The sequence below is a fragment of the Coregonus clupeaformis genome, chromosome 24 (assembly GCF_020615455.1).
Source record: "Coregonus clupeaformis isolate EN_2021a chromosome 24, ASM2061545v1, whole genome shotgun sequence".
Classification (NCBI taxonomy): Eukaryota; Metazoa; Chordata; class Actinopteri; order Salmoniformes; family Salmonidae; genus Coregonus; species Coregonus clupeaformis.
The window spans coordinates 8,459,057-8,485,113 of NC_059215.1; the positions used below are offsets into that span (position 1 = coordinate 8,459,057).

General features: G+C 43.0%; 1 protein-coding gene across 5 annotated transcripts in view; it reads left to right on the plus strand.

The window, feature by feature from the left end:
* LOC121538471 (protein kinase C and casein kinase substrate in neurons protein 1-like) overlaps window positions 1–26,057 on the plus strand; it is a 75,714-nt gene that overhangs the window by 30,804 nt on the left and 18,853 nt on the right. Inside the window, exon 1 of one of the 5 annotated variants that reach the window (XM_041846509.1) lies at window positions 18,975–19,217. The exons of the other annotated variants lie outside the window; for them this stretch is intronic. The gene's annotated coding sequence lies outside the window, so the exon portion shown is untranslated. Of the gene's footprint in view, window positions 1–18,974; window positions 19,218–26,057 lie in introns of those variants that run through there. 5 annotated transcript variants of the gene reach the window in all.

Below are 26,057 nucleotides of genomic sequence, written 5' to 3' on the forward strand. Positions count from 1 at the left end.
CATCAAAGGGACGATGGACGGGGCCATGTACCGTCAAATCTTGGGTGAGAACCTCCTTCCCTCAGCCAGGGCATTGAAAATGGGTCGTGGATGGGTATTCCAGCATGACAATGACCCAAAACACACGGCCAAGGCAACAAAGGAGTGGCTCAAGAAGAAGCACATTAAGGACCTGGAGTGGCCTAGCCAGTCTCCAGACCTTAATCCCATAGAAAATCTGTGGAGGGAGCTGAAGGTTCGAGTTGCCAAACGTCAGCCTAGAAACCTTAATGACTTGGAGAAGATCTGCAAAGAGGAGTGGGACAAAATCCCTCCTGAGATGTGTGCAAACCTGGTGGCCAATTACAAGAAATGTCTGACCTCTGTGATTGCCAACAAGGGTTTTGCCACCAAGTACTAAGTCATGTTTTGCAGAGGGGTCAAATACTTATTTCCCTCATTTAAATGCAAATCAATTTATAACATTTTTGACATGTGTTTTTCTGGATTTTTTTGTTGCTATTCTGTCTCTCACTGTTCAAATAAACCTACCATTAAAATTATAGACTGATCATGTCTTTGTAAGTGGGCAAACGTACAAAATCAGCAGGGGATCAAATACTTTTTGATCATAAGGATTGGACCGTAGAGGACTGGAGTAAGGTCATCTTCTCTGATGAGTCCAATTTTCAGCTTTGCCCAACACCTGGTCATCTAATGGTTAGACGGAGACCTGGAGAGGCCTACAAGCCACAGCGTCTCGCACCCACTGTGACATTTGGTGGAGGATCTGTGATGATTTGGGGGTGCTTCAGCAAGGCTGGAATCGGGCAGATTTGTCTATGTGAAGGACGCATGAATCAAGCCACGTACAAGGTTGTCTTGGAAGAAAACGTGCTTCCTTTTGCTCTGACATTGTTCCCCAACTCTGAGGATTGTTTTTTCCAGCAGGACAATGCGCCATGTCACACAGCTAGGTCAATCAAGGTGTGGATGGAGGACCACCAGATCAAGACTCTGTCATGGCCAGCCCAATCTCTAGACCTGAACCCCATTGAAAACTTCTGGAATGTGATCAAGAGGAAGATGGATGGTCACAAGCCATCAAACATAGCTGAGCTGCTTGAATTTTTGCGCCAGGAGTGGCATAAAGTCACCCAACATCAATGTGAAAGACTGGTGGAGAGCATGCCAAGATGCATGAAAGCTGTGATTGAAAATCAGGGTTATTCCACCAAATATTGATTTATTAAAGTTAAGTTAAAGTTAAGTTAAGTTAAACATTAGTATTGTGTTGTTTAAAAATGAACATTAACTTATTTTCTTTGCATTATTCGAGGTCTGACAACACTGCATATTTTTTGTTATTTTGACCAGTTGTCATTTTCTGCAAATAAATCCTCTAAATGACAATATTTTTATTTGGAATTTGGGAGAAATGTTGTCAGTAGTTTATAGAATAAAACTAAAATGTTATTTTTACCCAAACACATACTTATAAATAGTAAAACCAGAGAAACTGATAATTTTGTATTGGTCTCTTAATTTTTTCCAGAGCTGTATATACACTGCTCAAAAAAATAAAGGGAACACTTAAACAACACAATGTAACTCCAAGTCAATCACACTTCTGTGAAATCAAACTGTCCACTTAGGAAGCAACACTGATTGACAATAAATATCACATGCTGTTGTGCAAATGGAATAGACAACAGGTGGAAATTATAGGCAATTAGCAAGACACCCCCAATAAAGGACTGGTTTTGCAGGTGGTGACCACAGACCACTTCTCAGTTCCTATGCTTCCTGGCTGATGTTTTGGTCACTTTTGAATGCTGGCGGTGCTTTCACTCTAGTGGTAGCATGAGACGGAGTCTACAACCCACACAAGTGGCTCAGGTAGTGCAGCTCATCCAGGATGGCACATCAATGCGAGCTGTGGCAAGAAGGTTTGCTGTGTCTGTCAGCGTAGTGTCCAGAGCATGGAGGCGCTACCAGGAGACAGGCCAGTACATCAAGAGACGTGGAGGAGGCCGTAGGAGGGCAACAACCCAGCAGCAGGACTGCTACCTCCGCCTTTGTGCAAGGAGGAGCAGGAGGAGCACTGCCAGAGCCCTGCTAAATGACCTCCAGCAGGCCACAAATGTGCATGTGTCTGCTCAAACGGTCAGAAACAGACTCCATGAGGGTGGTATGAGGGCCCGACGTCCACAGGTGGGGGTTGTGCTTACAGCCCAACACCGTGCAGGACGTTTGGCATTTGCCAGAGAACACCAAGATTGGCAAATTCGCCACTGGCGCCCTGTGCTCTTCACAGATGAAAGCAGGTTCACACTGAGCACATGTGACAGAGTCTGGAGACGCCGTGGAGAACGTTCTGCTGCCTGCAACATCCTCCAGCATGACCGGTTTGGCGGTGGGTCAGTCATGGTGTGGGGTGGCATTTCTTTGGGGGGCCGCACAGCCCTCCATGTGCTCGCCAGAGGTAGCCTGACTGCCATTAGGTACCGAGATGAGATCCTCAGACCCCTTGTGAGACCATATGCTGGTGCGGTTGACCCTCGGTTCCTCCTAATGCAAGACAATGCTAGACCTCATGTGGCTGGAGTGTGTCAGCAGTTCCTGCAAGAGGAAGGCATTGATGCTATGGACCGCCCGTTCCCCAGACCTGAATACAATTGAGCACATCTGGGACATCATGTCTCGCTTCATCCACCAATGCCACGTTGCACCACAGACTGTCCAGGAGTTGGCGGATGCTTTAGTCCAGGTCTGGGAGGAGATCCCTCAGGAGACCATCCGCCACCTCATCAGGAGCATGCCCAGGCGTTGTAGGGAGGTCATACAGGCACGTGGAGGCCACACACACTACTGAGCCTCATTTTGACTTGTTTTAAGGACATTACATCAAAGTTGGATCAGCCTGTAGTGTGGTTTTCCACTTTAATTTTGAGGGTGACTCCAAATCCAGACCTCCATGGGTTGATACATTTGATTTCCATTGATCATTTTTGTGTGATTTTGTTGTCAGCACATTCAACTATGTAAAGAAAAAAGTATTTAATAAGATTATTTCATTCATTCAGATCTAGGATGTGTTATTTTAGTGTTCCCTTTATTTTTTGAGCAGTGTATATACACACAGTAAACATTTTTTTACAAGTGACCAGGATTGCACAATAAAGTCTGGGACTTATTTCCATTGTGGTCCCTATTTTTTGCATAAATATATATACAATTACATAGATACAGACATATTACATAGATACAGACATATTACATAGATACAGACATATTACATAGATACAGACACATTACATAGATACAGACATATTACATAGATACAGACATATTACATAGATACAGACATATTACATAGATACAGACACATTACATAGATACAGACACATTACATAGATACAGACATATTACATAGATACAGACATATTACATAGATACAGACATATTACAGAGATACAGACATATTACATAGATACAGACATATTACAGATATACAGACATATTACAGAGATACAGACATATTACAGAGATACAGACAAAAAAAGGTTATACATTAGCCAGCTTTTTACATTCTTTTAAAAAGTGGTATGGCTTTGAGTTGCTGTGGTAGTTTGTTACACTCAACAGCGCTGGTATATAAAAATGTGTTCTTATCAGATAGACTCTTATATTTAAAACAGTGAATATTAGAGTCTCTGGCTCTGGTATTATGCTGGTGGACATCTCTAACAAATAAAAAATAGTTGTATAGGTACCTGGGGGCTGAGTCCATGATCATTCTGTGGACCAAACCAAGTTGAGTTAATGCTACTCTTTTTTCCACAGATAGCCAGCCTAGCTGCTTAAAATGCTTGACCTCCAGATAAGTATGAGGGGGGAGTTTAAGTACAATTCTTACAAGCTTGTTTTGGCTGGTCTGTAGCTTATTCTTTAGATGTTTGGGGCTGCTGGTGAACTATGATGTGCAGGCATAATCAAAGTGACCCTGGACTAGCGCACTTGCCAGAATCTTTAGGGTGTTTATAGCTAGGTTTCCATCCATTTGGCATCAGATTTTCATGTGAATATTCAGAAATCCGCATAAAACCAATATGCTCATTTTTCTATCAGAGTTGTGTTTCCATTCAATTGACTTGTTGCGGATAAAAGTCTGTGTGTAATATACGTAGTGCACATAAAAATAACTTTTGCGGTTAAATTCCCATATACCAAATAAAAATACAAGTTAAATGGATTTCCATGGCATTTTCAACTCTAGGCCTACTGATGGTTTTGTCACTAAAAATATTGCGTAGGTATAGCGTATATGCCCACTGGTCTTGGCACGTGCGCTCTAGCCAACAGTTTGCAGATAAAGTGAGGGTATAGCCTACATGATGAGATTATGATGGACAAAAGTGTGAAATCATTTTTATTTGTGAAATGGCAGCCAAGAATCAATCATCATATCACCAGAATAAGACCCTAGATATTTATTGAAAGGAGCATCAAGCTCATCACCATGCATTTTCACCACCCTGTGAAGTTCATCGTAATTTATTTAATCTGTAGCGAAAAAAATTGCATGCTTTCCCGAGTCGTAGTGGGAGGACCACACAACATGTCAACGCGCGACTCCAAGTTTACTGCAAGTTTATGATGGTTATTATATCAATATTTGCACATAAAAGTGTTTCCACCGCCATTTCTCGCGTATATTAATTTTACAAACACAAAAAGATTCCACCTTGTCTAGCATATTTTGTTTTATCGACATTTGGAAAGTTTACCAACACATTTGCCGTTTCCATCAGGCCTGTCATTACATTTTTTCTTTGACATGTACTTTACTTGCGTAAAGAAGTTGTCTGGAAACCTGGTTAACCTCTACGGGATCGGTGTCCCGTATACGGGACGGTTGAGCTAACGTGCGCTAATGTGATTAGCATGACTGTTGTAAGTAACAGCAAACTTTCCAGGACATAGACAGGTGTTATATGAGCAGAACGCTTAAATTCTTGTTAATCTAACTGCACTGTCCAATTTACAGTAGCTATTACAGTGAAAAAAAGACCATGCTATTGTTTGAGGAGAGTGCAAAACAACAAAAAAACATATCACGGCAACTGGTTTGATACATTCAACTCTGAAGGTAAATAATGTACTTACATTCAGTAATCTTACTCTGATTTGTCATCCTAAGGTTCCCAGAGAAAAAATGTAGCATAATTTTGTTTGATAAAATCACTTTTTGTATTAAAATGTAGGAACTGGGTCTACAGTTTGAACCCCAGCTGTCTCTGGCTCCACACCCACCCTGCCTGGCCATCTAGATGTGTGAAAGTTAGTGTATAAGCTAATGATCCATCATTGTACGCTGATGATTCATCTTTTCTTTTAAATCCACAACTAGAATCCCTCCACAGCCTCATAGAGGATCTACAGTGGGGAAAAAAAGTATTTAGTCAGCCACCAATTGTGCAAGTTCTCCCAATTAAAAAGATGAGAGAGGCCTGTGATTTTCATCATAGGTACACGTCAACTATGACAGACAAATTGAGAAAAAAAAATCCAGAAAATCACATTGTAGGATTTGTAATGAATTTATTTGCAAATTATGGTGGAAAATAAGTATTTGGTCACCTACAAACAAGCAAGATTTCTGGCTCTCACAGACCTGTAACTTCTTCTTTAAGAGGCTCCTCTGTCCTCCACTCGTTACCTGTATTAATGGCACCTGTTTGAACTTGTTATCAGTATAAAAGACACCTGTCCACAACCTCAAACAGTCACACTCCAAACTCCACTATGGCCAAGACCAAAGAGCTGTCAAAGGACACCAGAAACAAAATTGTAGACCTGCACCAGGCTGGGAAGACTGAATCTGCAATAGGTAAGCAGCTTGGTTTGAAGAAATCAACTGTGGGAGCAATTATTAGGAAATGGAAGACATACAAGACCACTGATAATCTCCCTCGATCTGGGGCTCCACGCAAGATCTCACCCCGTGGGGTCAAAATGATCACAAGAACGGTGAGCAAAAATCCCAGAACCACACGGGGGACCTAGTGAATGACCTGCAGAGAGCTGGGACCAAAGTAACAAAGCCTACCATCAGTAGCACACTACGCCGCCAGGGACTCAAATCCTGCAGTGCCAGACGTGTCCCCCTGCTTAAGCCAGTACATGTCCAGGCCCATCTGAAGTTTGTTAGAGTGCATTTGGATGATCCAGAAGATGATTGGGAGAATGTAATATGGTCAGATGAAACCAAAATATAACTTTTTGGTAAAAACTCAACTCGTCATGTTTGAAGGACAAAGAATGCTGAGTTGCATCCAAAGAACACCATACCTACTGTGAAGCATGGGGTGGAAACATCATGCTTTGGGGCTGTTTTTCTGCAAAGGGACCAGGACGACTGATCCATGTAAAGGAAAGAATGAATGGGGCCATGTATCGTGAGATTTTGAGTGAAAACCTCCTTCCATCAGCAAGGGCATTGAAGATGAAACGTGGCTGGGTCTTTCAGCATGACAATGATCCCAAACACACAGCCCGGGCAACGAAGGAGTGGCTTCGTAAGAAGCATTTCAAGGTCCTGGAGTGGCCTAGCCAGTCTCCAGATCTCAACCCCATAGAAAATCTTTGGAGGGAGTTGAAAGTCCGTGTTGCCCAGCGACAGCCCCAAAACATCACTGCTCTAGAGGAGATCTGCATGGAGGAATGGGCCAAAATACCAGCAACAGTGTGTGAAAACCTTGTGAAGACTTACAGAAAACGTTTGACCTGTGTCATTGCCAACAAAGGGTATATAACAAAGTATTGAGAAACTTTTGTTATTGACCAAATACTTATTTTCCACCATAATTTGCAAATAAATCCATTAAAAATCCTACAATGTGATTTTCAGGATTTTTTTTCTCATTTTGTCTGTCATAGTTGACGTGTACCTATGATGAAAATTACAGGCCTCTCTCATGTTTTTAAGTGGGAGAACTTGCACAATTGGTGGCTGACTAAATACTTTTTCCCCCCACTGTAGATACATTTTCTACCCTATCTGGATTACAACCAAATTATGACAAATGTACCATATTACTATTGGATCACTAAAAAATACAATTTTTACATTACCATGTAGTTTACCAATAAAATGGTCTGATGGTGATGTGGATATACTCAGAATACATATCCCAAAGGAAATAAATGATCTCACTTCAATACATTTTAATAGAAAGTTAGCAAAAATAGATAAGATCTTGCTACCATGGAAAGGTAAATACCTGTCAATTTGTGGAAAAATCACCCTGATTAACTCTTTAGTATTATCCCAGTTTACCTATTTGCTTATGGTCTTGCCTACGCCTAGCGAAGAGTTTTTTAAATTATATGAGAAAAAAATATTCCATTTTATTTGGAACGGCAAGCCAGACAAAATTAAAAGGGCCTATTTATATAATGAATATGAATTCGGAGGACAGAAATTATTAAATATTAAAGCATTAGACCTATCACTAAAAGCTTCACTAAAAAATTAGTAAGAATGTCTCACCCAATGTTCAAGAATGGCTTTTTTCCCTTTATTCAGATTACAACCTCTCATTTTCAGTTATTTGAAAAGGAAATAATCTCCCAAATATCACTATTTCTAAAACAAGCCATAGAAAGTTGGTTGCAATTTCAATTTAATCCTCCAGAAACGACAGAACAAATAATGCAACAAATATTGTGGTTAAATTCAAATATGCTAATTGACAAAAAAACTTTATTTTTTGACAGAATGTTTAAAAAATTTATAATCTTCGTAAATTATATCATCGGTAAGACTGGTGGAGTTATGTCGCACATGCAGCTAACAAAAACATGTTTGCTCTACCCAAAATTACAACCAAATAATTGCAGCCTTACCGCAAATGTGGAAGAGGAAAGTTGAAGGGGGAGAAAGTAAGGAACTTGTCTGTCGGCCTTGCATTAAAGAACATAAATGATTAAGGAAAACTGTGATAAATAAAAAAAGTATATCAGTTTCACTTAAGGACCAAAGGATTGACAGCCGTCCCATATAAATTGCAAAATAGTTGGGAAGAGATTTTTGACGTACCGATCCCATGGCATAGTGTTTATGAACTGACACGCAAAATGACACCGGATTCAAAAATTTGAATCTTTCAATTTAAATTATTATATAAAATTCTTGCTACCAATATAATGTTATTTATATGGGGGATACAATCTTCCCAGCTCTGCAGATTTTGCTGTGAAGAGACAGAATCATTAGATCATTTGTTTTGGTTCTGTCCATTTGTAGCTTGTTTTTGGACACAGGTCCAGGAATGGCTAAAGGATTGCAATATTTACCTGGAGCTAACCTTGCAGATAGCATTACTGGGTGATCTGAAAAGTCATAGTCAATCGATCAATAATATAATAATACTTTTAGCAAAAATGTTTATTTTTAATTCACAATCTGTAGAAGCAATGAGAATAGAAAGGTTCAGAACTTTTGTAAAACATCACAGTACGGTTGAAATATATATGGCAAATAGAAATCCTATATGGATGGTGTTAAAATATAGATGGGAGGTATTGAATGGAGTTGAAGGATGGGACTAATAACAAATAACAATAAATAATAACAAGATAACTAATAATGTAAGCATACTGTGTCCATAATAAGTATATACAGTGGGGGAAAAAAGTATTTAGTCAGCCACCAATTGTGCAAGTTCTCCCACTTAAAAAGATGAGAGAGGCCTGTAATTTTCATCATAGGTACACGTCAACTATGACAGACAAAATGAGAAAAAAATATCCAGAAAATCACATTGTAGGATTTTTAATGAATTTTTTAGCAAATTATGGTGGAAAATAAGTATTTGGTCAATAACAAAAGTTTCTCAATACTTTGTTATATACCCTTTGTTGGCAATGACACAGGTCAAAAATTTTCTGTAAGTCTTCACAAGGTTTTCACACACTGTTGCTGGTATTTTGGCCCATTCCTCCATGCAGATCTCCTCTAGAGCAGTGATGTTTTGGGGCTGTCGCTGGGCAACACGGACTTTCAACTCCCTCCAAAGATTTTCTATGGGGTTGAGATCTGGAGACTGGCTAGGCCACTCCAGGACCTTGAAATGCTTCTTACGAAGCCACTCCTTCGTTGCCCGGGCGGTGTGTTTGGGATCATTGTCATGCTGAAAGACCCAGCCACGTTTCATCTTCAATGCCCTTGCTGATGGAAGGAGGTTTTCACTCAAAATCTCACGATACATGGCCCCATTCATTCTTTCCTTTACACGGATCAGTCGTCCTGGTCCCTTTGCAGAAAAACAGCCCCAAAGTATGATGTTTCCACCCCCATGCTTCACATTAGGTATGGTGTTCTTTGGATGCAACTCAGCATTCTTTGTCCTCCAAACACGACGAGTTGAGTTTTTACCAAAAAGTTATATTTTGGTTTCATCTGACCATATGACATTCTCCCAATCCTCTTCTGGATCATCCAAATGCACTCTAGCAAACTTCAGAAGGGCCTGGACATGTACTGGCTTAAGCAGGGGGACACGTCTGGCACTGCAGGATTTGAGTCCCTGGCGGCGTAGTGTGTTACTGATGGTTGGCTTTGTTACTTTGGTCCCAGCTCTCTGCAGGTCATTCACTAGGTCCCCCCGTGTGGTTCTGGGATTTTTGCTCACCGTTCTTGTGATCATTTTGACCCCACAGGGTGAGATCTTGCGTGGAGCCCCAGATCGAGGGAGATTATCAGTGGTCTTGTATGTCTTCCATTTCCTAATAATTGCTCCCACAGTTGATTTCTTCAAACCAAGCTGCTTACCTATTGCGGATTCAGTCTTCCCAGCCTGGTGCAGGTCTACAATTTTGTTTCTGGTGTCCTTTGACAGCTCTTTGGTCTTGGCCATAGTGGAGTTTGGAGTGTGACTGTTTGAGGTTGTGGACAGGTGTCTTTTATACTGATAACAAGTTCAAACAGGTGCCATTAATACAGGTAACGAGTGGAGGACAGAGGAGCCTCTTAAAGAAGAAGTTACAGGTCTGTGAGAGCCAGAAATCTTGCTTGTTTGTAGGTGACCAAATACTTATTTTCCACCATAATTTGCAAATAAATTCATTAAAAATCCTACAATGTGATTTTCTGGAATTTTTTTTCTCAATTTGTCTGTCATAGTTGACGTGTACCTATGATGAAAATTACAGGCCTCTCTCATCTTTTTAAGTGGGAGAACTTGCACAATTGGTGGCTGACTAAATACTTTTTTTCCCCACTGTAGGTTGTATGTTGGGAGCTTTTGGGAAAGAGCACAGTTAGAAAGATATGGCATATAGAAGCAAACCGGATGGACATCATGAAAATGATCGGAGAGGTTGAGAGTAGAAGAAGTTCAGGAGCAAAAACAAATAAAATATAATTATTGTCAAATTTAATGTGTCCATAAGGTGTAGATAGTAAGTATAGGCTGGAAGTAGAGGCCTGGGCATTGTTGTTCACTAATTTACCCCAAGTAGAGAAAGGATGGCGGGGTTGAAAAGTAATAAAGGGGAGTATATATATAAAAAACATGGGGGATTGGAAGTGATGCAGACAATTACATTGATGGAAGTTACAATCTATCTGCAATATTAAGCTGATCTACCCCCCCAAAAAAAAAAAAAGAAGAAGAAGAAAAATAAAATGAAAACAATAAATAAAAATAAATAAATAAATGATCCATCATGTATGACATTCCTGGGAGTGTGTAAATTTACATTTTGTATTACCATATCCTTTTGGTATGTTCTCTATAGTTATGTACTTTAAAATGTATCAATTGACCAATTAGGCACATTTGTGCAGACTTGATACAAAATAGTCCAGTATTGCAATGCTTCACTGGATCAATCTGAAACTTTGCACACACACTGCTGCCATCTAGTGGCCAAAATTTAAATTGCGCCTAAACTGCATTTCGAAGATGATGGAACAAAAACAATATAGAAAACACATGTTTTTTTGTTTGTATTATATTTTACCAGATCTAATGTGTTATATTCTCCTACATTAATTTCACATTACCAAAAACTTCAAAGTGTTTCTCAGTACTTTGTTGAAGCACTTTTGGCAGCGATTACAGCATCAAGACTTCTTGGTTATGACGCTACAAGCTTGGCACACCTGTATTTGGGGACTTTTCCCCATTCTTCTCTGCAGATTCTCTCAAGCTCTGTCAGGTTAATAATAATATGCCATTTAGTAGACACTTTTATCCAAAGCGACTTACAGTCATGTGTGCATACATTTTTACGTATGGGTGGTCCTGGGAATCGAACCCACTACCCTGGCGTTACAAGCGCCATGCTCTACCAATTGAGCTACAGAGGACCACAGGTTGGATGGGGATCGTCGCTGCACAGCTATTTTCAGGTCTCTCCAGAGATGTTCGATCGGGTTCAAGTCTGGGCTCGAGCTGGGTCACTCAAGGACATTCAGAGACTTGTCCCGAAGCCACTCCTGCGTTGTCTTGGCTGTGTGCTAAGGGTCGTTGTCCTGCTAGAAGGTGAACCTTCGCCCCAGTCTGAGGTCCTGAGCGCTCTGGAGCAGGTTTTCATCAATAATCTCTCTGTACTTTGCTCCGTACATCTTTGCCTCGATCCTGACTAGTCTCCCAGTCCCTGCCGCTGTAAAACATCCCCACAGCATGATGCTGCCACCACCATGCTTCACCGTAGGGATGGTGCCAGGTTTCCTCCAGACATGACGCTTGGCATTCAGGCCAAAGAGTTCAAGCTTGGTGTCATCAGACCAGATAATCTTCTTTCTCGTGATCTGAGAGTCTTTAGGTGCCTTTTGGCAAACTCCAAGCGGGCTGTCATGTGCCTTTTACTGAGGAGTGGCTTCCATCTGGACACCCTACCATAAAGGCCTGCTTGGTGGAGTGCTGCAGAGATGGTTGTCCTTCTGGAAGGTTCTTCCATCTCCACAGAGGAACTCTGGAGCTCTGTCAGAGTGACCATCAGGTTTTTGGTCACCTCCCTGACCAAGGCTCTTCTCCCCCGATTGCTCAGTTTGGCCGGGCGGCCAGCTCTAGGAAGAGTCTTGGTGGTTCCAAACTTCTTCCATTTAAGAATGATGGAGGCCACTGTGTTCTTGGGGACCTTCAATGCTGCAGAAAATGTTTGGTACCTTTCCCCAGATCGGTGCAATGACACAATCCTGTCTCAGAGCTCTACAGACAATTCCTTCAACCACATGGCTTGGTTTTTGCTCTGACATGCACTGTAAACAGTGTGACCTTATATAGACAGGTGTGTGCCTTTCCAAATCATGTACAATCAATTCAATTTACCACAGGTGGACTCCAATCAAGTTGTAGAAACTTCTCAAGGATGATCAATGGAAACAGAATGCACCAGAGCTCAATTTCGAGTCTCATAGCAAAGAGTCTGAATACTTATGTAAATAATGTATTTCTGTTTTTTATATTTCATAAATTTGCAAACATTTCTAAAAACCTGTTTTCGCTTTGTAATTATGGGGTATTGTGTGTAGATTTCTGAGGAAATATTTTTATTTAATCCATTTTAGAATAAGGCTGTAACATAACAAAATGTGGAAAAAGTAAAGGGTTCTGAATACATTCCGAAGGCACTGTAGAGCAACCATATACCGTCTACAGTATCTATGGGAACAACTACAATAATATTGCAAGCAACATTGCTGAAATTAAGTAAATAAAATGAGCCTGTAATGCTCATCTCCTGTAGCCTAATTGTAATCTCCTTATTTTCATGTTGTACCTACATTACAAGGGTTGGATTTGCACTAAACAATTGTATTTCTCAGCACTTCAAAGGCATGTACAGAATCTGGTATATGGTGTGCCTCATATACATTGTCTACTGGTATCATTTTGAATTGAGAACATATAGCTCAACATGTGTGAGTTTAGCTATTCTCTGCTTCAGATGACAGATCCCCATAAGAACAGTAATGCCATCATAATGTAGGCCTCTGGCTGCATTGGCGCAAATTGATAAGCTGCTAAATGGATTCACATCGCTGATATACTGAAAGAGAGTGACAGTCAAATAAAACAGATTGGAGATCTTACAACTAGACAAAAAGGAAATGCTCATTTTAGAATACAACACAGAAAAACGGACACATTAGAGACAGAACCCTTCCCCTCTTTATTGCAGGATTATGATATGGGATTAATCAACATTGACACTAGTTCATTTTGAATAATAGTATAAACACTTCACTTCAAAGAATCAACACTTCATCACTTCAAAATGTACAAATATGCTAACTTGTATGTAAAGATTAGATATCTTAGTCTAAACAACAATAGATAATTGAGTAGTACACAAGTAGGCTATTATTACTAAAGCATCATTTCAGGTGAAAAAAACCTCCATACCAGCGGTGTCCAGCCTTGCTCCACTGATCCCTGATCTATTGGGTGAGCAGACTTCTATTCCAGCCCAGCAATAGCACACTTGATTATCAACTCATTAGATTTTATTTGAGTTGAATCAGCTGTGTTATTGCTGGGCTGAAACAGAACCCTGCACACCCAGCAGACCTCCAGCAAGGTTGGCCTGCTCCAATTGTAATAGGTTTATACATTGTGTGTGATGTTTATCTGTATTTTTGTATGCAACATTTGCTAACATAGGTAGGCCTACACATATAACCCATGGCAAATAGGATATACCCTTAGTCTCTTGGGACATTCATTGGGACCTCTCTCTTCATTTGCAAACAGGCTTTCACAGCTGTCACACCATGGCTCTGGGACTCTATATGTTGAGCCAGGGTGTGTTCATTCTGTGGTGTTCATTCTAGTTTGTTGTATTCTATGTTTGCCTGAGTGACTCCCAATCAGAGGCAACGAGTGTCAGCTGTTGGCTGGTTGTCTCTGATTGGGAGCCATATTTAAACTGTCTGTTTTCCCTTTGTGTTTGTGGGTTTTTGTTCCGTGTTCGGTCGTTGTCACCGTGGACTTCACGAGTCGTTTCTTGTTTTGTATCATGTTTAGACTTTAACTAATTAAAGTATGTTTGTTCATCACGCTGCGCATTGGTCTCTCCCTGACGATCGTGACAGAAAAACCCACCAAGACTGGACCAAGCAGCGTGTCCAGGAGCCATCACCAGGGAGATCGCTAGCAGATCTCCGTGGCAACCTCGACTGGGTCAAGCCTAGTGAGGAGCAGAGAGGGTGGACTTGGGAACAGTGGAGGAAGAGTCTCGACTGGGTCAAGCCAAAGGAGGAGCAGAATGGCTGGAGTTGGAAGCAGGAGAGCGAGAGTTGGGCGAGAAATATAGAGGCCGGGCCCACGGGGAAGAGAGACCCCCAGAAAATTTTTAGGGGGGCTAACGCCCGTGGACGACGGGCCAGCAGGAGACCGCGGCAGAGCGGCCCAGCGGATTGGCAGAGGAGGCCGCCAGGTTACGGGGGCCACTGGTCGAAGAGGGGGTGGAAGATGTAGAGGCACGGCGAGAGGTACTGGCGTGTGTTGCCAGTCCGGTCCGGCCTGTTCCTGATCCCCACGTAGGGCCAGTGGTGTGTGTTCCCAGTACGGTCCGGCCTGTTCCTGCCACTCGCACCAAGTCTACGGTGCGCATCGCCAGCTCAGCCCGGCCCATTCCTGCTCCCCGCACCAAGTCTGTGGTGCGTTTCGTCAGCCCTGTCCGGCCCGTTCCTGCTCTCCGCACCAAGTCTGTGGTGCGCGTAGCCAGCCCAGTCCGGCCCATTCCTGCTCTCCGCACCAAGTCTGTGGTGCGCGTCGCCAGCCCAGTCCGGCCCATTCCTGCTCCCCGCACCAAGTCTGTGGTGCGTTTCGTCAGCCCTGTCCGGCCCGGTCCTGCTCTCCGCACCAAGTCTGTGGTGCGCGTCGCCAGCCCAGTCCGGCCCATTCCTGCTCCCCGCACCAAGTCTGTGGTGCGTTTCGTCAGCCCTGTCCGGCCCGGTCCTGCTCTCCGCACCAAGTCTGTGGTGCGCGCCGAGCCCAGTCCGGCCCATTCCTGCTCCCGCACCAAGTCAGTGGTGCGTTTGCGTCAGCCCTGTCCGGCCCGCTCCTGCTCCCCGCACCAAGTCAGTGGTGCGCCGTCAGCCCGGTTCGGCCCGCTCCTGCTCCCGCACCAAGTCAGTGGTGCGTTTGCATCAGCCCGGCTCGGCCCGCTCCTGCTCCCCACACCAAGCCAGTGGTGTGCGTCGTCAGTCCGGCACGGCCCGTGCCTGTTCCACGGTGGCGGGTCCGGCACCGGTCAGGTGCTGCGTCACGCCGGAGCTAGAGCAATCCGCTCCACCAGTGTTCAGTTCAGCTCTGGTCAGCAGGGCCAGACCGGACCAGGGGTACTTTGGGGGGTTAGAGAAGGAGTGGGGGTCAAGGCCGGAGCCAGAACCGCAACCGAGGAGGTATGCCCGCCCAGCCCTCCCTGTTTTGTTTTAGTTGAGGCGCGGTCGCAGTCCGCGCCTTTAGGGGGGGGTACTGTCACACCCTGGCTCTGGGACTCTATATGTTGAGCCAGGGTGTGTTCATTCTGTGGTGTTCATTCTAGTTTGTTGTATTCTATGTTTGCCTGAGTGACTCCCAATCAGAGGCAACGAGTGTCAGCTGTTGGCTGGTTGTCTCTGATTGGGAGCCATATTTAAACTGTCTGTTTTCCCTTTGTGTTTGTGGGTTTTTGTTCCGTGTTCGGTCGTTGTCACCGTGGACTTCACGAGTCGTTTCTTGTTTTGTATCATGTTTAGACTTTAACTAATTAAAGTATGTTTGTTCATCACGCTGCGCATTGGTCTCTCCCTGACGATCGTGACAACAGCTTTCCATATCTGAGGACAGAAAACATCACAAAGAATCTGGTTTTGTTATACTCAAATTAGACAACACTGAACATTATGTTGCTATTATCTCTCTCTCCTCAAAGAATTCCCCTCTAGGGACTGGAACTGGAGAATCTTTAAAAAATGTCCTCCCCAAAAATTACCTCCCTTATCCAGTAGCCTACACTCTCCCTTTACTGACAGCTGGAGCTGCAATTTCACCGTCTTCTGTGGCTATTATCTACAAATGCATTTGGAGACTGCATTTTTAATTTACAGTGATTACATCAAGATATCTAGCTAATATGAAGTTAGCTAGCTGATGACATTTAATTCACTTAACTAAACAGTGTGTAAAGTTAGTTAGCTAGCTAGCAGCTCAAATGAGTTAGCCTACAAAGTGGCCTACTGTAGCCAGCTAGCTAGCTATCTTATAATGTATCGGTTTTTTTTGTTTTTGTTTTAACACATATAACACATATGGTATTTACTCACTTTAATAGGTTCTCCCACTGCCACAGTTTTTTGGGTCCTTACAAAAACAAAATAATGGACAATCTTCACTATATTTTTGGTGGTAGCAAAGCGCAGCCAGCAGCCATGTTGATGAATGGAGAAAGGAAAGTGTCACCAGAGCAATTTAGAACGTGTTGTAAAATGTGGCTTTACCAGCGTGATCCACTTTCAATTTCAATAAATATAAATCACAGACTGTCGGCCACACTTGATAATTTGAAAACTAGCACTTGAAACTAGCATAGGCAACAACTACCTGGACAGAAAACAGTAAAGCTCACAGCACTCCTTCTATGAGCGTGTCGAGGGAGGGGTCTTGAAATGTAACATCCAATCAAAATCGTGCCGCTGGGTGCCAGCAGACCATTCAAACCATTTTTGCAATACAACATTCTCCAAACCTCAAAGAGAGGCGAGACAACAATGTGATTTTGGAGGTAGGGCAACACGAGACTACTGGAAGGGAAACACCAGCCACTGCCTATAACTGTACATGATTGAGAGACAGATGCCCAATTTCTGGGACCCACAATATATTTGTTGTCCAGTTTTCCCCTGAATCGTTTCAAGGAACCAGTTCCATCCAGAATCGTTTAAAGGAACATCTTCTGTTTTCTGGGTATAGCAGTACAGGTATAGAGGAGAGGGAGGCTATGAACATCTTCTGTTGTCTTGGTATAGCAGTACAGGTATAGAGGAGAGGGAAGCTATGAACGTCTTCTGTGTCTGGGTATAGCAGTACAGGTATAGAGGAGAGGGAGGCTATGAACATCTTCTGTTGTCTGGGTATAGCAGTACAGGTATAGAGGAGAGGGAAGCTATGAACGTCTTCTGTTGTCTGGGTATAGCAGTACAGGTATAGAGGAGAGGGAGGCTATGAACATGTTTTGTTGTCTGGGTAACAGGGGAGCAGGTACATGGGGATAGGGAGACTATTTTTCAGACGCTGCTGCAGTCTCCCCATCTGGATGGCCATGTCAGCTCTGATTTGACTCTCACATTCCACGGCCCAGTGAGCAGAGCAGAGCACAGGGCCCACTGCAGGACACGTTCCGCTGATAAATACAACAAGCCCCCACCTTCTCTCTATCTCCCTCTCGCTCGTTCACTCTCTGCCCCTTCTTTTCTAACAGTCTTTTCCAAACACCCATCCTCCCTCTACACACACACACCGCTGAATGCCTGATGTGTTTACCGAGATAGCCTGCTCATTTTCACTGGAGTGCAGGTGCTGTGCTGTTATGGACATGAAGAGACCCTGTAGGAGTTGATTGCAGAGTGACCTGATGACACTCATCCACCTAACCACCCCTCATGTTCTCGCCTGAATGTGGATAATGGCCAGCTTCCCACCCTCATCTCATCTCCACTGTGATGATGCAAGCACCGTGCACACAGCGCTGTAGCTCTGTCTCCTAGCAACATTCAACAGCCTGTTTATTCCACCCTGCCGCTGTAACCACACCGCCCGCACACCCCGGAGATGAATCACGTCTCTATCCTGATCTATTTAGCAACCACTCTGACCCGGTGGCACTCTCTATTCCGCTCACCAACTGTTTGCTCACAACAGCTTCCAGTACTCTATGCACCTGCTCCACCCAGTCTCATCTCCCTACCTCCCTTTCTCTCTCTCTCTCTCTCTCTCTCTCTCTCTCTCTCTCTCTCTCTCTCTCTCTCTCTCTCTCTCTCTCTCTCTCTCTCTCTCTCTCTCTCTCTCTCTCTCTCTCTCTCTCTCTCTCTCTCTCTCTCTCTCCTTCAGAAGCCTCACTCTCTCTCCATCCCTATCTCATTCTCTCTACAGTTCCTCCTCTCTCTCCTTGAGTGTCCTCCCTCCCAGCTTCTCAGTTGAAGGTCCTCTCAGAGTGTATTTCTGTCTAACAGCAGCCATGACAGGTAGAGTGTATAATTCTAGAAAGAACATAGCAGATACTGCAGTTGTATTGGGGTGCCAGATAACCACCAGAGTGTTTATGGAATTCATATTGTTTGGATAAGAGGGAGTTATAGATGGGTTCAGGCATATTTGAGTAAGCTATCTGGTTTGGTAATCAGCCTCATTTCTAAAAAGTGGCAGAAAGGGGGATGGTAGGGTGTGAGAGAATAAAGTTAGAACCTGACTCTGAAATCTGATTACTGTAATAGGTTTACAAGTGTTTTGTCGTTCTCACTCACAAGGCTTTAGAAGAGCGACGAATAGCCCTATGATGATGGTATGAACATGGTCTCCCATGCTACACAATATACGAAGTCATACATAATACATCATTATTTTAACAATACCACTCCTTATTTAATTTTTCCACACAAGTTGCCTCATCTAAGCATAAACCATCAGTATTCAGGCAATAGGCTTGCATGCTGCTTTTTTGCATACACAATCACACACACCGAGCACAATCCCACTATATCTCTCTCTCTCACACACACAAGTTTGGGATGCCTCACACGTTTAGCTAGCTAGCCTATCAATACATAATCACACCCTGGTAGTTAGTGTAATCTCAGACTCCTTCATTGCATCCTTCTCTCTCTCTCTCTCTCTCTCTCTGCAATGCATTTATATTCTATTGCTCCTCCTGTTTTCTCCTATCCTCTTCTTCACCCTCCCTCCCCTTCTAAGCCATTCAATTGGAACATTGCAGGATTATCTTTCCACCATTGAGAAACACTGGCTTGTTGACACTGGGTCTGGCCAAGACAGCCAAAAACAAAGAAATTCAACAGAGCCCACTGTTCTCCCTGCTAATGAATTCAAACAGAAGCCAAATCTGGACTACAAAATAAGACTTGAAGAGGGAGTAGCCTGTGCATGGTCCCCACAAGGGCTTGTGGATATACTTTTCTTTTTGATAGTGTCCTTCAATCTGTTCTCATGGGTGCAAATAGGGTAAGCGAAAATCATTAATATTGTTGCTCATTTCTGAGCCATAATGACTTTGCCTTTTGCCTATTTCCTTGTTGCTGTACTGTTAGACAGATGCCAGTATGTTGATTGATTAACAATATCCTGCAAGCTATGTCTTCAAGAGCGGTCATTGATTCATTAATTGCCCAAGGATTGGATCAGAAATCGAATGGACCCAATTATATTGCATTCGGATGTACGGTACCAGTCAAACGTTTGGACACACCTACTCATTCAAGGGTTTTACTTTATTTTTAATATTTTCTACATTGTAGAATAATAGTAAAGACATCAAAACTGTGAAATAACACATATGAAATCATGTAGTAACCAAAAATGTGTTAAACAAATCAAAATATATTTTATATGTGAGATTCTTCAAATAGCCACCCTTTGCCTTGATGATAGCTTTGCACATTCTTGGCATTCTCTCAACCAGCTTCACCTGGAATACTTTTCCAACAGTCTTGAAGGAGTTCCCACAAATGCTGAGCACTTGTTGGCTGCTTTTCCTTCACTCTGCCGTCCAACTCATCCCAAACCATCTCAATTGGGTTGAGGTCGGGGATTGTGGAGGCCAGGTCATCTGATGCAGCACTCCATCACTCTCCTTCTTGGTCAAATAGCCCTTACACAGCCTGGAGGTGTGTTGGGTCATTGTCCTGTTGAAAAACAAATGATAGTCCCACTAAGCCCAAACCAGATGGGATGTCGTATCTCTGCAGAATGCTGTGGTAGCCATGGTGGTTAAGTGTGCCTTGAATTCTAAATAAATCACAGCGTGTCACCAGCAAAGCACCCCCACACCATAACACCTCCTCCTCCATGCTTTATGGTGGGAACTACACATGTGGAGATCATCCGTTCACCCACACCGCATCTCACAAAGACACAGCGGTTTGAACCAAGAATCTCCAAATTGCACTCCAGAACAAAGGACAAATGTCCACCGGTCTAATGTCCATTGCTCGTGTTTCTTGGCCCAAGCAGGTCTCTTCTTATTATTGGTGTCCTTTAGTAGTGGTTTCTTTGCAGCAATTATACCATGAATGCCTGATTCACACAGTCCCCTCTGAACAGTTGATGTTGAGATGTGTCTGTTACTTGAACTCTGTGAAGCATTTATTTGGGCTGCAATTTCTGAGGCTGGTAACTCTAATGAACTTATCTTCTGCAGCAGAGGTAACTCTGGGTCTTCCATTCCTGTAGCGGTCCTCATGAGAGGCAGTTTCATCATAGCGCTTGATGGTTTTTGCAACTGCACTTGAAGAAACTTTCAAAGTTCTTTAAATGTTCATAATTTACTGACTTTCATGTCTTAAAGTAATGATGGACTGTCATTTCTCTTTGCTTATTTGAGCTGTTCTTGCCATAATATGGTATTTTACCAAATAGGGCTATCTTCTGTATACCCCCCTACCTTGTCACAACACAACTGATTGGCTCAAACGCTTTAAGAAGGAAAGAAATTCCACATATTAACTTTAAAGAAGGCACGTGTTAATTGAAATGCATTCCAGGTGACTACCTCATGAATCTGGTTTGGAGAATGCCAAGAGTGGTGTGCAAAGCTGTCATCAAGGCAAAGGGTGGCTATTTGAAGAATCTCAAATATAAAATATATTTTGATTTGTTTAACACTTTTTTGGTTACTACATGATTGCATATGTGTTATTTAATAGTGTTGATGTCTTCACTATTATTCTACAATAATACAAAATACAAAAACTGTAAAAATAAATAAAAACCCTTGAATGAGTAGGTGTGTCCAAACCTTTGACTGATAGTGTATGTTGAAGTTTTGATATAGATATTTTCATGTTTAGATTTGACACCTGTCATACTGAACATCAATTGATGTATCAATCTTTTACTCATCTCCTTCTCACCACGCATTGCAAAGGAAGACAAACTACTGGCAGATTGACCCAAATAACTAAGCAGCATGTCTCCCTACCCCCCAAATCAAATCAAATGTAATTTGTCACATGCGCCGAATACTGTGAAATGCTTAACCAACAATGCATTTATTTTATTTTATTTTTAGAAAATATTTGCTAAATAAACTAAAGTAGAAAAAAAGTCACACAATAAAATGACAATAACGAGGCTATATACAGGGGGTACCGGTACCGAGTCAATGTACGGGGGTACACTTCCCCTCAAGTGATGCTCACTTTTGTTTGTGACACATTTTACAACCCTGAGTACCAGAGGATGATGTATTCTCATTCTGTAGGGTGACCATCTGAGCCTGAGGACCTTTGTGTCCTCATTGTCCTTTAGTATCAACAAACATTGTGCCAGTCACCAATCTAGCAATAAGCCTTTGACCCTAGAATATTTTGAGAGGTTACAATGCTTGAAAGGACTGTGACCTTCCATGTAGCTTGTCTTACAAGAGGATTTTGGAATGGTATGAGTTGTTTTACCCTTGTTATTTAACAATAATGGTAATGCTGCTGAAGGTTAGGTGTGCTTTAGTTAGCTTTTCAATGTCACAAGTGTGTGTACATGTAAATATATTAGCGTTGATATTGTAAAATATTTTTTTTGTGTGCAAAAAATACAATAAATAACTTAACGCTAAAGCAAAGGTTTTATACAGTTTATTCAAAGAGTATACAGTTATGTTTAGGTGTGGTTTAGTGTTTTAATCCAACATAATTAAATGTATGGAAATGCCTGCAAAATGGAGCATGTTTGACAATGTCATTTCACATTCACATACTTAACCCAAATGGATGAATGTTGAAAACATAATCTAGCTTTATTCACATTTAGAAACTGCTTCACTATGGTATAATTACTATATTATAGTGGTTTGCGGTGTAGCGCCATGTGGGTTTCTTCATGAGCTCAGCTTTTAGAGTCTTGCAGGGGTTTAGCCGGCTCTGGAGGACAGCATGCCTCTTAGCCAGGGATCCAGAGGTTAATTGGAGGGCCAGACTGACAGACAGGTAGACGGACCTATGATCTCACTGAAATGAGAAGCGCACCAATAATAATGGGCAGGTCCTAGCTTGTGGTTGAGGTTATCTAGAGAACCTGACCAGCGGGTCGAAGTGTGAAATGTCATCCCTTATTTTCTCATCGGCCTTTTGACATCTTAAAAGCTGAAGAATAATAAGTATTCAGAGCGTTATAGTATGGACAGAGTGGAAAGCTAGGTGAAATGAGTAGTTTCTCACTGTCATGTTGTCTTGGCTCCCCTGGCTGAAACATTGTCTGCAGCATATCAAACAGATTTAATGCCTTGCTGAGTCACGACTTCTGATTTCCATGCCTGGTATAGATGTTATTGCTCATAAAACTACAAGGTAATAACTCTGTGACAGTAGACAGTAGAGAGAGAGACCCTGAGCTCCTCCTTCACCCGCGGGTCTCTGTGTATACACCTGCTCTTTGCTGGATCGAATCCCCAAGCTGACAAGGTAAAAATCTGTCGTTCTGCCCCGGAGCAAGGCAGTTAACCCACTGATTCCTGGGCGCTGATGAGGTGGATGTCAAATAAGGCAGCCCCCCGCACCTCTCTGATTCAGAGGGGTTGGATTTAATGCGGAAGACACATTTCAGTTGAATGCATTCAGTTGTACAACTGACAAGGTATCCCCCTTTCCCTCTTCAGCACAGCTGTAACCTTTTCTCTGGCAAGGAAATGCTAAGTGTCGTAGCAAAAAGCTAACGTTCTGGTGTCAGAGAGCCAACCGTGCATTCTCTTTCTCTCTGCATGAGGAGTTCTCTTTTCACAGAGGAGATGAAAATAATGGACAATATTATTTCATCTTCTAACAACAGTATTCAAAGGTCTGTATCATAGTACATGTGATGCTGATACTGAGAGACTCCTACTTTGCCTTCCTGCCTCTGATGCTTTATTCACAGAGAATAGCGGATGCTTCTGATTTCCCTAGTGTGTGTTAGAAGGCCTTGAGTTGACTGGAACGTTATTCAGTTGGTAGAGTATGGCGTTTGCAACGCCAGGATAGTGTGTTCGATTCCCGGGACCACCCATACGTGGGCGGCCTCCTCCCATCCTGCCTCTCGAGCCCGGGTCCGGAACTCCACGGAGAAGTCCACCAGCGAACGGTTACCCTGCCGGCAGGCCGTGAGCCGCCTCCCAGCCTCGTGCCCCGACACCACCAGAGAGGTGTCGAACTCCTTGCGTAGCTCCCGGGTGAATAGGTAGGAATCGGTGCACGCCGGAGTTTGGCTCTCCCACTCCACGGTAGCCCAGGAAAGGGCCCGACCCGTCAACAGAGTGATAATGTAGGCCACCCGGCCGTGCTCCATCGGGAAGGAGGAGGATTGTAGGCTGAATATCAGGGAACACTGGGTGAGGAATTCCCTGCAGCCCTCTGGACGTCCGTTGTACCTCTCCGGAGGTGGTATGCGGGGTTCCCAGGCAAGACTGGTCGGGTGTCCACCCAGCTCAGCACGGCGATCGTCAGCTGGCGGAGATTCTCGGTGATCTGCTGCAGGCTGCGGTCCTGCTGGTTCAGCATGGCTCCCTGCGTTGCCAATGCGCTATGATACTGTGCTGCCTCCGCTGGGTCCATAGTGGCTCAGTTTTCTGTAAGGGTTGGTGTGAGGTGTGACCCAGGTGTGGTGCAGGATAGACAGTAGGCAGTAGGCAGAGATGGTGAAACAAGGATCTTTACTGGTGGTCCAAAAGCCAGGATACAAAATAACGGACTTTACACAAAAAAGAAAGGCGGAGCAAATAAGACTCCAAAAAACAGGCTGACATCCAAAATACGAAATACTAACAATGACTGAAATAATAAATAAACAGGGAGAACACTTCTCATGTACCTGTCCATACGTCCCGCGATCAGACACTGATTAGTACTACTTGGCATAGTGAAAGTAGCAGAGAAAACTGAGCAAGGGAACACAGGGAAGTGAGGGCATAAATACACAGGTGAATCAGATAGACACAGGTGACACCAATAGGAAGATGATTAGTCCCGACTGTGAGTGAGGAGGTGCCTAAGGTTGTCGGAGGATGACACCTAGTGGGTCGCTCCGGAACTGCGACCCACTCCTGTGACAGATTTCAACACAGAGTATTGTAGACCTGTGCCCTAGAACGAGTGTGATCTGATTGAGTACGGAATGAAGCCTACACATAACTGCCTTGGGTTTACACAAGGCACCGAGAGACTGAAGAGTGAAAAACAGCTTCTATCTCAAGGCCATCAGACTGTTAAATAGCCATCACTAGCACCTTAGAGGCTGCTGCCCTATATACATAGACTTGAAATCACTGGCCACTTTAATAATGTTTACATAATTGTTAGATATTACTTGTTAGATATTACTGGACTGTTGAAGCTAGAAACACAAGCATTTCGCTACACCCGCAATAACATCTGCTAAACGTGTATGTGACCAATAAAATGTGATTTGATTTGATTTGGCTGTGTGATGTGCAGTGACGATAACTGTTGTGTTTGCATTACTGTGGGGCTGATTCAGCCATTGCTGTGCCGTAGCTGCGGTATAGCTGCCCTGCCTGTGCTGCTCGGCTCTCCTGCTACAGGCACGATTCATCACACGGTTGAGATGAGTAGCCCATCATCGAGGCATCGAGGTCATATACTGCAGAAATGTGTTTGAAGAAGTAAACACACCGTCTACCTCTATTGCCTCTCTATTGCATACTTTATCAAGTAGCCAATAGACTAGTGTTTCCCAACTCCAGTCCTCGAGTACCCCCAACAGCACACATTGTTATTGTAGCCCTGGACAAGTACACCTGATTACAAGTACACCTGATTCAACTTGTCAACTAATCACCAAGTCCTCGTTAAGTTGAATCAAGTGAGTTTGTCCAGGGCTACAACAAACATGTGTGCTGTTGGGGTACTTGAGGACCGGAGTTAGGAACCACTGCTATAGAATCACAGGCACAACCACACAAACCACACAATTTCAGTCTTAATGCAGACTGTTCATGATTATTGTGGTCTTGTAACAGATTAAGGCTGAAAAGCTGTAGCTGTTATCTATCATGTGCATATAACTTGGCCTCTGAGTTCCACCAATCCCATCTGTAAGGTGTTAAATACACTAATATGTCAGGTTGGCTCAAACTGATCACAACACTCACCTTATGCTGCTCCCTCTAACGATTTACTGAACATGGTCAGTGTGTAAGTTAGTTCACCAAGTGATTCCCTGTGACACAGATGCTAGATGGCAAAGACAGCATAAGACCGAACAGACATGGTACCTTTACTCCTGTCCTCTTAGGGAGCATTTCCAGAGAAAGATATTTGTAAATGCCTTACTAACTTAGTGTCTTACTCTACGATCACCCCAAATCCGAGGTTATATTGCTCCATTGTTTATGTTTTATTGTCATTTATGTTTTTGTAAATAAACCAAAGCTTGTTCTGTAGCTTGTTCTGTTTCAAACCAAGTGTAGGGGCTGTTGTTGGGCTGGCACACATACTCAGGATTCTGTCTTTAAGACATTTCCTACATTGTTTAGGGACCATTTAACATTGGTGTATGTAGTGAATCCCTCCATGTGCTTGCTATGTTGCACTGGGTAGTTGTGGAGACTTCTAGGCCTGAAGGAGGTGCCACTAATGAATAGTTCATTGAGACAGGAAAGGAGAGCAAAATAGATTAGGTTTCAATTAGAGCTCAACACAAGAATAGCGCCAACCAGTCTGTGCTATTTTATTATTCGCAGGGAAACATCGACCAGCCATCAAAGGAATAGATACTAATCGTCTATTCGTCTCAAATCTTGGAGGAAAGCTAGGAAGCACTATATTTTTTAGACAGCGGAAGGGTTTACAAAGTAAT